Genomic DNA, 12308 nt, shown 5'->3' on the forward strand with positions numbered 1-12308 from the left:
TGTTTTCATTGTTCTATTGCTTGAATGATTAGGGAGGGTGGGATACAAATTGTGCAAAGGAGAAAGAAAAAAACACATATTGAAGGTGCACATTTTTACAATAAGACAGTTGTAGGCATACACCTCTATTCTAAGCGAACGGCCATCAGGGCCAGTCCTACCATTAGGCGGAGTGTGACAGATGCCAGGATGTAGTGGAAGTTGCCACGCCATTTCCCATGAATCCTCTAAACTAGCTTGCACCTCGTCGTCTCCATTATCCTGTTGCCCTCTGGTGCCATGGAGTATGCTGTCCCTTTGCCAATAAATTTCAATTGCAAGTCTGGCAAAATTCTGGGTGTGAAGTGGGAAGAGGCATCTTGTTCTTCACCTCAGACAGCTCAATGTCTTGAGTGGTTCTGAGTACAATGGATCAGCTTAGTCTTCCAGCAAACACTGGATACTTTTTCTGAATACTTACAGTCAACCAATTCTTTTAGTGAGACTAAGACAATGAACAGTGATGAGGGCAGGCAACTCCACCACACATGAGGGCAGCAGGCTTACATTTTTTTTATACAGCTATTTGGGCCTTCAAACATTTGGAGGCAAGGCAGTTGACGTGCAGTACCTTGTACTCACCACATTTCAACTGCTTTGCTCAAAACTGAAATGTGTATCAAAATGCAGCTCATGTTGTGCCAAATGTCAAAATATTGAAAAATAGTTGAGGAATTTAGTTCATTTAATTTGACATGGTATAATTAAAGCAACCCAGTTTCCTTTTTAACTTGATGTTTCCTTCAGCAAAAAAAAGTTGGAATTATAGTATTTAAACAGTGCAAATTAAGAAGTAAAATTGCCTCTCACTTCCCCCAGAGGAAACACACAGGTTCTCAAGAGCACATGCAAACTTGTATTGAGCAGAAAATATCCCAGAAAAATATTTTTTCTGACTCTTTTCCTTTTTTATAAGTTTTCTTTTTTGAACTGTGCTTAAACTGTTCAAAAATATCAGTCCTCCCCTGGTGAATATCTAGCAAAATTGCCTCCCCAAATTTCCCACCTATGAATTTTGGCTGAAACTGTGGATCCAGTTTTAAGATAACTTAATATTGTTTTAAGAGTGTTGGAGGGAAACACTTTTATACTTTTCAGTCTTCCTCACTTTATCCACCATTTACAGGTGAGTTTCAGTCAACCTTAAAAAAAGGTAAAGGACCCCTGACAGTTAAGTCCAGTCACGGACGACTCTGGGGTTGCAGCGCTCATCTCGCTTTACTGGCCGAGGGAGCCAACATTTGTCTACAGACAGTTTTTCCGGGTCATGTGGCCAGCATGACTAAGCCTCTTCTGGCAAACCAGAGCAGCGCATGGAAACGCCGTTTACCTTCCCGCCGGAGCGGCACCTATTTATCTACTTGCACTTTGATGTGCTTTCGAACTGCTAGGTTGGCAGGAGCTGGGACCGAGCAACGGGAGCTCACCCCATCCATGGGGATTCGAACCGCTGCCTTATGTGCATCAAAACATTTTCGGAAAAAACTTTCTAAGAAAAACAGAGGATTTCACCTGTCGCCACCAAGAGTATATGACCACCCCCCACCCCAGTTTTACCACCAACAAAAAGCATGGCTAATTTTTATGGAGGGGATTTTTGTTGAGTCCTAATGATGGAAGAAAAGTTGGGCTATTTCTGAGGAGTAATCCCCTTGGTTACTCAATAGGATTTACTTCTGAGTAAACATGGAAAGGTTGTACTACCTGGGAAATGGTAGCACAAGGCAGCCAAGAAGGCAAGTAGTTCCTCAGAGTAGAAAGATGTTTTTAAACTCACACACACACCTGCAGAGAATTTGGTCAGTTGTCATTCCATCCATTTATTAAAACGTGGATCCTTATTTTGATTGATTAGGCTGTTAAAGCGATTCATGGTTCCTAACAACAGCAAAACTCTATCTCATAACAGTGAAATTAGAATTACCATTTATTTATTTATTTCATGAAATTTACACACCATCACACTCAGTATAAAACTTTAATTCAGTAAAATGCACACAGATTGCCATGATCACCTAACAAGGAAATTTTTTTGCTAACCTTGGAATAGGGGCTGTTTGTAAGGAAACGGCAGCACATTAATGGAGAGGGTGATAGACTTGAACCACAGCCACTCCACACATTTAAAGAACAATTATTACCATGTTAACAGCCCCAGCTTCCCCCAATGTGCACTAGTCATTTAAGTGGTATCATCCTTCTTTAAACAGTCATGGTTCCCCCAAAGAATCATCCTGGGAACTTTGTTTTTTTTCAGAATGTTGAGAGTTGTTAGGAGACCCCAGAACTCACGGGGAAGGATAGATTTTTAAATCACTCTGAGACATGGTTTTAAACATTTCCAGTACTACTGAGGGATGGAAAATGCCCATGTGATTTCAGAGGTCATAGATATATTTGCACCTATTGATATTTAACATCAGCAGTAAGCACTTCTAACATTTAACTGCCGTTTACTTTTATGCTACCCCTGCTATTATCCCTGATAAAGCATGATAAGTAAAGCACACCAATACGTACAATTTGGCATAATTCAAATTGTATGGTAACTACATTATCAGTTTAGTGGGACATGGAAAGTTTTAAGGGATTTAGGTTTCCCTCCTTGTATTTTCAGGCCCTGAAGCTGGAGTAATTTTAGTGGAAAGCTGTGATTAAAATTCAGCCCAGGTACAAACCTTTAAAAGAAAAAGGGGGGAAACCTTTTTAAAAAATGGAACTTTTGGGTGTAAGCCCCAAGTGGCACTTCGTTATTCCAATAAATGCTGGGAGTAAATTATTTTCTGGGGGAAAGGGAGCGTGAGAGTGTCTTTCCTGAGAGTGAGAGAAATTTGTCATGGTCTCACCTCTACAAAGAAGAAGGATTTCCTAGCAGGAAGAGTGCACTTTAGAAAATTGTATTATGCATACTGACCATTTAAACCTATTTAGAAAGTGTTCTCCATGTGAAAAACGTGAAGCTGTGGAGTTTAATTGGGCTACAGCGGGTGTTGATTGGTATGGGCATTTATTTTTCAAAACCTCTTAAAATATTACAGCGTACCTGAGGAAGTGTTCTCTAAACGCAGAGCCCTAGTACACAATATCGTGTGTAGGCTGAAGGTTATTGGCCGAAATGCTTGAATGTTAATTTCTTTCAAAGCTTACAAACCAAACTGACAAATGACACAAATGCGAGATAGACCAACGCATCGCCCCATTCCACAGCAATCTGCCAGATGAAATAGTTACTTTTCCCACCTCCATGGAAGCATTCCACAGTGTAGATTGAAGGTCTTCATTCATTGCATTTACATTAACTGAACTGTCCTGTCCTGAGGAGTCGTCTGAGAGTATAGAGATTTCTCCAACATGCCCTATCACCACACATGATGACTATGCAAGGCTCAGAGAGTTGGAAGGGATCCCAAGCGTCATCTAGGACAAACCCCTGCAATGAGACAATCAAAGCTAATATTTGCCCATCTCTATCTACTGGCAAAATGGTGGGGAAAGTGTGGTCCACCAGATGATGTTGGACTACCATCTTTCCTAACCATTGATCATGCTGGATGAGGCTGATGGGAGTTGTTACTGTTACAACTACTACAACAATGTAAAGTTAACTGTGGGCCCATAAGAAAAGTCCCCAAATATATATTGGGGCAACATGTTTATTAGGCTAACCAAAATGTCACAAAAGAGTGTGCAAGCATTCAAGTTCCCCAGAAATTTTCATTAGGCTAGGGGAAAGCTGATGGTTAGGCCACCAGTTTCTTCATCTGGGATGGGCCTTAAGATGGAGTGAGAGGAGGTCTCAGATATCCAAGTGAGGCCTGGCAGAACCTTTGCAGGTTTCAGGTGGCACCCAGGATTCAGATTGTGCTGGGAAGGAAGAAACACATAATAGCTGGTCCCCATTGTTATTCATATGTGCTTTGTTGTAACAGATGACCTTATTCTGCATAGTCAGGGATCCCACCTTTACCTTCATGCGTGAATGGATTGGTTCCATGCATTCACGATTGTACGCCTTGCAGTTCACAGAGAAAACAGGACAGCTGCTGCATGAATGGAAGCTCTATGTGTTCTATGGAGCTGCTGGCCCACAGCCCAAAGGTGGGATCACTGCTCTCAGCAACAGAGAGAAGGAGCTGTTTTCATGGGTTAGATACGAGCCCATCTAAACACAGATAAGAGTGACTTACTACAAGTATCACCTGGCTGAACTGAGAAGAGATGCTGCACACCCAAGTCAAGGCTGTCGGAAAGGAACCTTTAATGAAGTGAGGGGTGAAGTACGGAGGTATTTAATGAAGTATGGGAGGATATAGTCAAAGGAAGAGGTTCAGATTGGCCTATGTGTCAAAGCTGCATTTCAAATTAGATCATGAAATATCAAAGGGGATAGGAGATACTGCTTTTACCAACCAGTGTGGAGTTTACCTGTGGGAATTTATATTTAACAAATACCTGTTGCAAAATGCTTTGCACTAGTTTAATAAAATGCTGATTATTTTAGCATCAGTCTGGTAACACCAATTATGTTTATAAAGGCAGAGTTATTTCTGTGTGCTTGATCGTGGTCCAGAAATCAGTTTTTGAACTGATGCCATCATGGTACCTTCTCTCCGTCTTGCCTGACCAGGTACAGCCTGGAACGGCTTGCACAATGTATCGCAACCCATACTATGTTTGAGAAAAAATGCTGGTTTTGTGGTCCTTGTGCTCATAAATTATCTTTGGCAGCACTTGTTTGAAGCCTTGCTGGTATACATAAGTCAATGTATACTAGGGTGTCAGTGGCACCCTAGTAAAATTTGTCTTACAATGTTAGTAATGGCGGGAGGATCAGAATCTGTATTCCTTATATGCACCCATATTCTCCTGAGATGTGTAATATGATAGAGTAGCCACCTATGAATTGCCAACAAAGATGGAAAAGATAACACACAAAAAGAGGACAAAGAGGGCACAAATATCTATCTGTTTCTATTTATTTCTTTTGATTGTTGTGCTGATATTGTTGTGTTTATATTCCACCTTTTCTCAGGTGAGCCCCATGGCCAAATAGGGATTTGTCTCCCAGGTCCTAGTTCAACATTATAACCACCACACCACCCTGGCTCTCTCTCTTCTGTCTATCTGTACTAATTTAATTAGAAATATTTCACAATAGTTAGAAAATGGCATCCAGCTAATCTGTGCTCCTGCTCATTCTGTCATTCCTCTTCAAGGACTCTGCTCTCTCTTATAGATGTCCTACCAGTGAGCTATGTCCCTTCCCCTGAGTTATGGCCCTTTCCCACCAGGTAATATAACAGGTAGCAATGTGCATATATCAAGGTCAGTCAATGCAAATGATTATCTGATCTTCCAAAATGTAGAGCTGTCAATATCAACTTATCTCCAACACTCCACAGGCCCCTGCTGTTAGGACCACGGCATATTAATGTTGCGTTTGGCTTTTAACAGAATAACACCAAGAAAGGGGAAGTGAGGGAGGGAGATGCCCAGAGATCCTTTGCAAAGGGCAAAGAAAATATCAGAAACACTAAGCAGCACAGCCACAAAGGACTGTAATTTCTTTACACAAGGACTAGTTTAAGTGTGCAATAAACTTCCAAGGTCATCAACAGAAGAAGTTAGCATAAACAGTTTTATAAAGGAGCTAGACAGGAATTTCAAAGTGGCAGCAGGGAGGGAAAAGGCTCTGGAGTTTTACTGCTGACACAACAAAGGGAAGCAGATCAAGATATGTAGCCTGGTTTAAACCTCCTCCTCCTCTCCCCTCACCCAGCCCACCATTGCGCCACCTCTGTGCAGATATTTCATTTCCATCATCTTTCTAGATAATTTATGAAACCTGAATGGTATTCTTTTTCAGTATTTTTGTATATTTTAATATTATCTGACATCCGAAATAGCATATGCATTTCTGTGACCTTTCTATGGTGGTAATAATAATAATAATAATAATAATAATAATAGGTTGAATCCAATGTTAATGATACTCATAGCAGACCCACTGAAATTTATATGCATAGTTTACTTATATTCATTAATTTCAATGGGTGGCATTCAACTAAGATTTACTCAAAACAGACCTATTGAAATTAATAAAATCTCATTAATTTCAGTGGTCTCCTCTGAATAAAACTTAAAAGAATAGCACCCAGTGGGTCATCTAAGTTTAATTATGTGCAGAACTTACTTGGATACAGTCTAATACTATGTATTAATTTATGTGATTTGTTAGTTGCTTAGTCTAGACAGTATCTAAGTGGCTCACAAAAAGGTTAAAAGATAAACAGGTACAGCATGCAAAACAGTTCATGTCAATTAAACCATTCCAGTAATCCATAAACACAGCAAAAAAAGCAAACTAATCCTTTCCTCCAATAGGCCACCAACAGGCCATTCAATCATTGCACCCGACAGGCTGCCAATATATTATCATATATGACATATTTGCATAGCATGTGCATTTCTGTTGCACACTCTACATGTTTAATAAAGCAAGTCCTTCTGCAAATGAGTGCTAGCTAAAGCCTTAGAAAAGTAAGAAATGGAAAATGAGAAGACTAGACCTAGCTGGCTAACTGGGGGAAATGAAAGCCTTTACTCATTTAAACTATTTATCGCTCACTCTTCATTGCAACAGCAATACCAGAGCAGGTTATGCAAACAGCTGAAATACAACATGTATAACAATACAGCAGGGGGCTGGGGGCAGGGAACAATCACATCACTCTCAACCATCAGAAAACAACTAAATTAACAATAAGAACAAGCAAGCAGAGACACTAATATGCAGATGTCTGAGTAAAAAGGTGGGCAGTTCAGCTGTCAAAACCTATAAGGGTCAGCAACACACCTTTCTCAGAGGAGAGGGAATTCCAGCACCACCACTAAGAAGGCCCTCTCTTAGGTTGTAACATAGCATATTTCACATCAACCTTAATTCACAGGTTGGTCTTGTACAGAAGAAAGCCCTCCTTTCTGTAACCTGAGTTGTATATTCTTTTGTAAGCCAGCATAAAAACATTGAATTTGTCTTGGTAGCAAATTGTGAAAAGATTTTTTGAGGGGATCATGTGTGTGTTGTGGGGAGGAAGCAGGCAGGGGCGGAGCAAGGGGGTGGGGGGGCGGGTCACCCCGGGTCTCACCACTGAGGGGGGTGACAAAATGGCGGGCAGCACTGACCGCAGGGATTGCAGTGCGCCCGAGCCACACGTCTCTCCTGGGAGTTATGCGGTGGCTTGAGTGCCCGCATGGTCCGCACTGCCCCAAACGGTCCGCCCACTGCCTCACCCTCAGCTGTAGGGCAGCTGAGTGGGAGGAGGCAGGCAGACTCCTCAGAGGCCCCACAGAGCATCCTGCCCCAGCTGGCCCCACCCCATGGGTGGCTGGCCCCGCCCCCGGCGCAGGGCACTCACGCTGCCTCAGGCACTCAATCAGCTTGCTCCGCCACTGGAAGGAGGCCCGGCTCCTAACCTTAGCCACATTTGTTCAAGGTTAGAACAGATTCTTCTGATGTATGAGTATCCACACACATCAGCACACTTGTACAAGTACGATATTTTTTTCTGGCTTCCCTACATGATTTAGAACCCTGGAAGACCAGCAGGGACACTATACGCTTTCAGCATATATATGAGAATCTATATATGCTTTCAATATATGAGAATCAAATGGACTGTGTGAAGAAGGATGTGAAAGCGTCCAAAATCATGAACCTACTCCCCGCTTCCACAACTGTAAACACATGTGTGGGAGCACCTGAATAGACCTAAGATAATGGCATGTCACTTTTGTCTGAAATTAGTGCAGATAAGAGCAGAGCCAGCAGGCATAATTCTGTTGACTTTCTACTTTCATTTGTTGCAGTTTGTGAAGTATCTGAGAGATCTTGTTATGAAATAGGACTGGGAATAACTATAATCCTGTAGAAGAGCACCTGCCTTACTTGTAGAAGGTATCAGGTTCAATCCCTGGTGTCTCCAGCTGAAGGTGGGAATAATTTTGTCTGAAGTTCTGAAGAACTGCTGCCCTTCAGAGTTGACAATACTGAAGTAAATGGACCAATGTACTGACTCATTATAGAGCAGCCTCCTATGTTTCCAGGTATTGGAGCATTTTGCTGTCAGAATAAACTACAGTTATTCTTATTCCTGTCCCCCACTCTGCAATTCTCCTCTGCAAGTTTTTATGGTGACTGTTTCCTAAATAACGTCAGACTTTCTCACTAGAATCTAAATATTCAGCAAATATTTAGTATCCAACACCAGCATTTTCAGTATTGCAACAGTGGTCAACACCTGACAGTCTCTTACAGCTGACATGCAGTATCAGTCAGTATTTGAAGGAGCAATAATTATTAGGCAGAGCCTGAAATGCAACATTTGACAGTTATGGAGTAGCTGTCAGTAGCTGTGTATACGGTATGATATGTATTTTTTATTTAATAGTATCTGACATGCAGCAGTCAGTATATGATATTTCTCTGACATGCAGTAGAGAACAGAAAGTTTAACAGCATAAGACATGCAACATTTGACCATTCTGGGCAAGTGCCTTACAACAGAATCGAGAAAATCTTGATAGTTTAATCCATTTAGCCAATGAAAAACAAGCAAATTTCAAATCATCACCATGCTTTGATCCAGACATTCTGAAGTCAAATTTTGAACCAGACTTTCAAAATCTGAAATTTCTGCACATTTTGAAATTTTGCACAACTAGTGTTTTAGCACTAGTTCATATGATTAATACAGAAAAGTCGGATAAAATTTGAGAAAAAGCAAAAACAACTATTTTGAGTCCAAGCACTGTTTGCATTTTGTCTAGATATTAGTTGAAAAGCCCTCTTAACAAATAGATGTCTGCAGGCTGGGGCATAACAAGGAGGGCCTGTGCAGATGGTCATAGTGAACAGACGGATCTCAGGAAACCTGGCCCAAAATTGTTTAGGGCCTTAAAGGTTAATATCAAAGTCTTAAACTTGATCTTGTTGCAAAACAGCACCCAATGTAGGTCCTTTATTAACAGTGCTACATTTCCACATCCATCTCTCAGTAGCCTAGCTGATGCATTCTGCACTAACTGGATCTTCAAGACTAGTACTAAAAGCAGCAAGCGATATGGGCCTCTAGCAACAATGATGGGCACATCAGACCACATACCTGCTCCTTCAGATAGAGTGCAAAATGTCTTAATTATTGGACCTATGAACTGCCACCCACACGGCTGTCATCTTGCCATAATTGAGCTTCAGTTCATTGACCATCATTCAGCTCATCCCTACATCCAGACTCTGGTCCTAGCCATATGCGTTCTAGCTCCCATCCAGCTAGAATAAGGCCAACTCTAGTGCTGAGAATTCTAACAGCATATCCTGAAATACTTTGGGACTGCCAACATTGTTTAAGCCAAAAAGAAAGATATATGGCACTTTTTACAGTAGCACCATACCACTAATGTGCATAAAAAGCCATAAGCCAAAGTTAAACAAAAGAGTGCTTTGTTCAGCTGCATAGGTAGTCTCGTGTATCTGTTTAGCATAATTTGGTGAATACCAAGGCTAGCAATATTTTTTAAAGCTAAGATTAAGAAGTACTCCTACCATCGCCAAACCTCCACTTTTTCTGGTATTTTAAAAGCCTGGTGATCTAAGAGTGCACACATTTACTTATCTTTCAAAGACATAATCACACTGTCATCCGCTTCTGGACCACAAAAGATGAATAGCATTAACATGGACTTAAAATGGGTTCATTAATTATCAGAAAAGATAAGTGTTTCATCAGGTATATACAGCAGATAATATTTATCTTTTCTCATAGAGGCAAGAAAGATTAAAGTAATTCTTATACACATGCTGGGGGAAAAGTAAGAGGCTGCACCACTGAATGTTTCATAAAGTGACTTTAGATAATACACCCCGCCACTATAGACAACCTTACACAAACAGAGCCACATATGATTTCCATCAAATGCAGTCTCCACAGCTTAGTTCAGGCAGAAGGGCAGTTTCAGAACCACGACTGTTTCACAGATTTCCTTTATTTCTGCAGCCCAATCTTATGCATATTTACTCAGAAGTAAGTCCCAAGGGCTGTAATCTTAATAATGTCCATATGCAGATTTCTTTCAAACTATTGAACTACTAGAAAACAGCAGGGTTTATACCAGCCTGGAAAATAAATAAATACAGATAAGTTACCACTCCCCCCCAAAAAATACTAGTTTGCATCACTCTGCATCTGGTCTGTGTGTAGATCGATCAATCGATATTTAGATAGACACCCAGCCATACTCAGAGAAGGCTTAAACTACTTAACTGCACAGCTTTCAATGGTTTACTCTGAGTATGCCCACTTGCATTATCCCTGGTCAGTAGCTGTGGTGTTAAGTGGAACTTAACAATTTGGGTATAGGATGCATCAAGGACCATCCCATCTCTTATATCCCATATATATATATATATATATATATGAATATATATATGATTTTCAGCACAGCCCCATTCACATTGCCTCAGAAGCAGACCCCTGAGTGTTCATTGGATTGTAAAGCGATCCTGTGAAGATAAATATTGTGCGGTTGCTTCAAAAGCGTGGAAGTGGGGAAAGGCTGTATCTTCTGCAAGCTTACATGGAAGTAAGTCCCATGGAACTTACTGGGACTTACTTCTAAGTAGAGCACAAAGGATTACTCTGCATGATGATATTTCAGTTTTGAATTCCGCTCCCCCCCCCTTTTTTTTTTTTGCCAAGCAGAAGTTAGCTCTGGCTTATGTCTTCATTTCAGCTATTCATAAACATTCATTTGAGAATCTGGGGCAGGGGTGGGAAGCTTCGCAATAGCATCAACTACCTTCAGGACTAGGATAAGAAGCATGGGTCAGTGGTTTCTAGAGACAGAGCCTTCTTGAGTGTGTTGTGATGACAGCTGGTATTTTCACCAGCTTCCAAAGATCATCATAATGACACATAAAAAAACACGAGATGCTCACATTAAGGCAAAATAGTTTTGTTAGATGAGACAACTCCCCAAGACTGGAAACATGGGTTGTTGTTGTTTTGTTTTGTTTTTAAATCTCATTTTAGTTAAAGCAGATAGTCTTATTTAAGTCCTATTGATTTCCACTTATATACTCTAAATATGACTAGATCTGGATCCAACCCTTTGTAAAGAAATAACAATGCATAGACATCTCTCTAAATGCTAATATTACCCCTATTAAATGATTGACCAATTAAACATTTAAAGAATAGCAAATAAGCCAGTGTTTAATTTCTGATCAGCCAAAAGACACAGGCAGTGTTTGACCAAATCAACTTGATAAATTATTTTAAGTGTGTGAAGTATTGAGAATAGAGAGTTTTAAATGTAAACGTCCAAGAGTGCCTAAACACCTAGCCATCCAAGTGAATTAACATATTAATTGATCAGTGTAGCCTCAGACAAGTCAGTCACATATTCCAAATTTTGAAATTCTTTATGCTGTCATGGTGCACATGAAGAGAAAAATCACCCTTCCTTTTCTAGTAGCAGTCATTAAAAGCAGTGTTCAACAATCCTATACTATTTAGGTACCAGAAATATTGGTAAAAGATCTAAGCCAGTGCTTTCCTGCTTGCAATGTCTTTCGACTGATCCTAAATGTACTGATTTGGAGGTTAACCCTAGGTTCTTCCAGATTGAATTTCCTCCCAAGTAAAGATTCCTTGGAATGACAGCTTTTCTTTCCTATTAAAAGCTTACATGCAGTGCTAGAATGCTTTCTTTTCTAATGCCGATTACCATGAGAGTATATTGTTCAAGGTGCTGGAATATTAAAGAAAATGACAATCTGCATTTTCAGATATGAACGGCAGCCTACTGTTGCTCCTGTAAACTTACCTATACAAACCTATTTGAGAGATACAATGCAGTAGCCTAGGAACTTGCAAAGTGTGAATGACAGTCTGTTTTCTGATCCTTACCACCTTCTGTATTACTCAAGATTACAACTGGCACCTACCCTTATGCTAATGAATGCCTCATTACAAACCCCCTCCTTGGCAATAAACTGCTCTCATCAATTAGATTACCTGACAAGCCCTTTCACTCCAGTTCTGGCCCACCAAGAGTCTTCATTCTTTTCTCTCCTCCCGTTGTCTTTTCTGCAAAGAGACCTCATCCTGTATAATCCCCGGAATAATGTAGCTTCTCTCCTGGAAGAGCTGGCATCTCCCTTTTTTACATCAGTCCCCCTTTTTTTACATCAAGCTAATGGAGCCAGT

The sequence above is a fragment of the Podarcis pityusensis genome (assembly GCF_964106645.2).
Source record: "Podarcis pityusensis genome assembly, chromosome: 11".
NCBI lineage: Eukaryota > Metazoa > Chordata > Lepidosauria > Squamata > Lacertidae > Podarcis > Podarcis pityusensis.